Source organism: Myotis lucifugus, unplaced genomic scaffold (assembly GCF_000147115.1).
Source record: "Myotis lucifugus unplaced genomic scaffold, Myoluc2.0 scaffold_468, whole genome shotgun sequence".
NCBI lineage: Eukaryota > Metazoa > Chordata > Mammalia > Chiroptera > Vespertilionidae > Myotis > Myotis lucifugus.
In genome coordinates this window covers 446,176-450,795 of record NW_005871516.1, presented here as the reverse complement: position 1 = coordinate 450,795, position 4,620 = coordinate 446,176, and positions in this window count along the sequence as shown.

Sequence of the window (4,620 nt, the reverse complement as noted above, 5' to 3'; positions counted from 1 at the left end):
CAATGGGAAAATATCCTCGGGTGAGGATTAACAACAACAAGAAAGAGTTGGGGGAGGATGCCCAGCTTCAGTGGCTCAGTGGTTGAGCATCTGAACCAGGAGGTCACAGTTCGATTCACTGTTCAATTCACGGTTAGGGCAGGTGCCGGAGTTGCGGGCTCAATCCCCACTAGGGGGTGTGCTGAAGGCAGCCAATCAATGATTCTTTCCAGGACAGTCACGTCAGGTAGAGTCCAGGGAAGGTTGATTGGTTATTTATTTATTTTAGGTGTTTTGTTCGGGTTTTTTTAAAAAAAAAACAAACAAACATATGTTTATTGATTTCAGAGAGGAAGAGAGAGAAAGAAACACCAATGATGAGAGAGGATCACTGACCGGCTGCCTCCTGCACGCCCCGCACTGGGGATGGAGCCCAGAACCCAGGCTTGTGCCCTGTCCGGGAATCGAACCGCCACCTCCTGGTTCATAGGTCCACGCTCAACCGCTGAGCCACACCGGCCGGGCTGTTTCAGTTTTCCAGCACATCCCTGCCCCGGGCCTGTGTTCCAGCCGTGTGGGGTCCTGGGAAGAGCCGGGGCTCTGTCACTAGGCAGACCTGGGCCCTGGAACAGGGTCTCCGCTGTGGCCTGGGGCTGATTCCCTCCGGTCAGTGTCCTCATCTGAAAAAGCTAGGACTTGTGCTTCAGAACATGGAAAGCTCCTGAGCAGGTTATTGTCGGAAGGTCAGCACACGGGCAGGGCAACGTTGGCAATGCATCTGTTTTGTGTGAGTTCCCCACACAGCGAGGAAACGGCAAAGACAACCAGGGCGATGCTTGAATGAATCCCTCTCTTTCTGTCCAGGACACTCCGGCCAGTGGTCCCTGTTGGCATTGAAGGCAGGCCTGACAAGTGCCACCAGGTGGCGCCAGCACCCTTCATCACATGGAAAAGGCCAACCACTTGGTTGGCAATAGGCATAAATACGGCCACAATTTCCAAAGAGAATATCTGAAACTTCAGGAAGGCTGACTCTAGCCGGAGGGGAGACCAGACATAGATGTGGGGGAAGCAGTGGCAAAACATGAAAGGTGCCCCTTGACAGGAATCCTCACGCCCACAGAAAAGAACTGCTGAGGAAAAGCCGAGTTACAGGGTATGGGTGTCGGAAGCAGAGGGTCTGAAGTTCACGCCGTCTAGAAGGGGAGGGAAATGAAAGGCTCTCAGTGAGAAGGTGAACACCTTAAAACATGAAGTTTTGAGTGCCTGAGTTCATGTTGAGTTTAGGATTTTGTTTCTATCATATAAAATCTGAAGGACATCATGACACCGTGTAGTAAAGATTTCACAGTAGAAAAGAAGAAGATGGCGGCATAGGTAAACACCGGAGACTGCCGCCGTGGACAACCACTTCAAAAATACAACTAAAAGTCGGAGCGGACATCAACCAGAACCACGGGAAGGCTGGCTGAGGAGAGTCTCTTCAACTAGAAGCAAAAACAACAGCATTCCGACGCTCAGCGGAGGCGCAGTGTGGAAAATTTAAAGGTACGGCGGTGCGGTGGTGAGGGTGCGCGCGCAAAGCGGGCTGGCGGCTGAGGGCGCGATTGTCGTTTTCAATCAGGAGCGAGTCTCAGACTCTGGGCTACAGATCCGGGCGAGTCTCTAGGGACCCAGACTCAAACGGGAGAAGCGGGACTGTCTGGCTACGGCCCCTCCGAGGTTTGCAGCGATTGCTGGGACAGAGAGGCAGAGCCCCTGGGGACGGACTGAGAGCGGCCATAGCTGCTCCCTCCCCCCGCCCTGTTGAGCCCGCCCCGCCCAGGCCCTGCGCACAGCCATTTGCCGATTGCCTCAGGCAAGGGCTGGACTAGCGCCTCCCCAGAGGACTGAAGTTTTCCCACAGCTGATTTCCACAGCCAGTCGGCCTGGTGGTCAAATCCCTCTAGTGTTAACTACAACAATTAAGGCTTGGCTAGAACAAGACTGCGCACAGAGACCACAAGGGGGTGCACCAAGAAAGCATAAAAGATGCGGAGACAAAAAAACATGACAGAAATGGAGGATATGGAGCTAAGAATCGCAATTTTGAGGGCTTGCCATAAATTTGTGCAGAGCCTCACGAAAACTAATGAGACCCTCGATGCTACGATAAAGAAATTAGAAAGTAAGCATACACGGACTGAAATAAAGAATATTATACCCAATAGCAGACCAGAGGAGCACAAGAATCAAACCAAAGATTCGACAAAAAACACCCAATTGGAAAAGCAAAATGAAAAAAGAATCCGAAAGTGTGAAGATAGTGTAAGGAGCTCTGGGACAGCTTTAAGCGGACTAATATCAGAGTCATAGGAGTGCCAGAAGATGAGAGACAGCAAGATATTGAAAACGTATTTCGAGACATAATCGCAGAACACTTCTCGCACCTGGAGAAAGAAATGGACTTACAGGTCCAAGAAGCGCAGAGAACCCCAAACAAAAGGAATCCAAAGAGGACCACACCAAGACACATCATCATTAAATTGCCAAGAGCAAAAGACAAAGAGAAAATCTTAAAAGCAGCAAGAGAAAGAGGCTCAATTACCTACAAGGGAATACCCATACGACTGTCAGCTGATTTCTCAACAGAAACTTTGCAGGCCAGAAGGGAATGGCAAGAAATATTCAAAGTGCTGAATACCAAGAACCTACAACCAAGATTACTTTATCCAGCAAAGCTATCATTCAGAATTGAAGGTCAGATAAAGAGCTTCACAGATAAGGAAAAACTAAAGGAGTTCATCACCGCCAAACCAGTATTATATGAAATGCTGAAAGGTATCCTTTAAGAAGAGGAAGAAGAAGAAAAAGGTAAAGATACAAATTATGAACAACAAATATGCATCTATCAACAAATGAATCTAAGAATCAAGTGAATAAATAACCTGATGTACAGAATGAACTGGTGATTATAATGAATCAGGGACATAGAAAGGGAATGGACTGACTATTCTTGGGGGAAAAGGGGTGTGGGAGATGCGGGAAGTGACTGGACAAAAATCATGCACCTATGGATGAACTCAGTGGGTGGGGAGTGAGGGTGGAGGGTGGGGTGGGAGCTGGAAGGAGGGGAGTTATGGGGGGAAAAAGAGGAACAAATGTAATAATCTGAACAATAAAGATTTAATAAAAAAAAAAAAGAACTGCTGAGACCTTCAGGGCAACGAAACATCACAAAGGAAGCATCCTTCTCCCACCTCCTGGTGCTGCCATGGCAACAGGAGCCCCCCTCAGGGCACAAGTGGCCCAGGTGGGTCCTGGGAGCAGGGTTAGGGAGCGAGGACCACAGACCAGCGTGTGGGAAAGAAGTCAGGAAAAGGATAAAAACAGAGAATTTCTAATCACAAGTCCCAGATGCTCATGTTATTTTATCTTTAGATGATGCTATTTACTGTATATTATGCTTTTTAACGAAAGATCAATACTAGTTTAGAAAGCTTAGCCACCGCCATGCCTCTCACACACTAAGCTATGGTATTAGAACGGCTTTTCAGTTACCGAAAGAGTATTTTCTTTTAAATATATTTTTATTGATTTCAGAGAGGAAGGGAGAGAGAGAAACATCAATGATGAGAGAGAATCATTGATCAGCTGCCTCCTGCCCTCCCCCTACTGGGGATCGAGCCTGCAACCGGGGCATATGTGCCCTGACCGGAATCGAACCCGGGACCCTTCAGTCCACAGGCTGATGCTCTACCCACTGAGCCAAACCAGCCAGGGCCCGAAAGAGTATTAACGCTTGAATATCAACAGTGTCGACTCCTGGGCCAACGGGAAACAGGAATCCGAATGAGGGTGGGGTCAGTGGGCCAGAATCTCCATGAATTGATTCAGCTTCTAAAGTAACTTTACCTTAAGGAGAGGATGCCCTGCCCTCACTGGTTTGGCTCAGTGGATGGAGCGTTGGCCTGCGGACTGAAGGGTGAGGATTAAAAAACAAACAAATGAAAAAACCCACCAGCAGGCAAATGCTAAAAAGCCCAGCTCTTTGAATCGCGTGATCAGATCGGTGAAGGGGAAAAGTCATGCATTGCTACAGTGTTTTGGTGATTGTGTTTGCTCAGATTTCCCAAGATAGTTCTGGAATCCTCAGGGGGGAATAAAGAAAAGAAAGAAAAAAAATTAAAAGAAAAAGTGGTTTTCAGATGGAAACCTAAAGGAATGACCAGGTGAGGAGTGGTGAGAAGGTGTGGTTCCCGCATAGGAGGGTGGGGGTGAGAGTGGGTGGAAAAGACAATAGAGTTGCAACTCCCTCTATTCTTCAGGACTAATTACAATAAATTGGGGTTTCTGACTAGATTTGGAAAACCCTAAACTGAGTCCCCTGGGGGGTCCAGCTTGTTTGGAGCCAAAGGCAACTTTAGCCCCGGGCTCAGGGCAGACTTCCGCGCCTCCCTTATCCTATGAGAACTCGAACTTGGAGCCTTCACCAGAGATGATCGGAGATGACCTCTCTTGACCCACCTGCGTGGCAGGGCCAGCTTCTGGTCACTAAACGGCCGGTCTCCTGATTGTCCTGCAATGACCCCTGGCAGCCCCAGGGCGTTTCCTCACCCCCAGCTCAGAGCGCCTTATACCCACATTTTCCCTTTCGGTCTC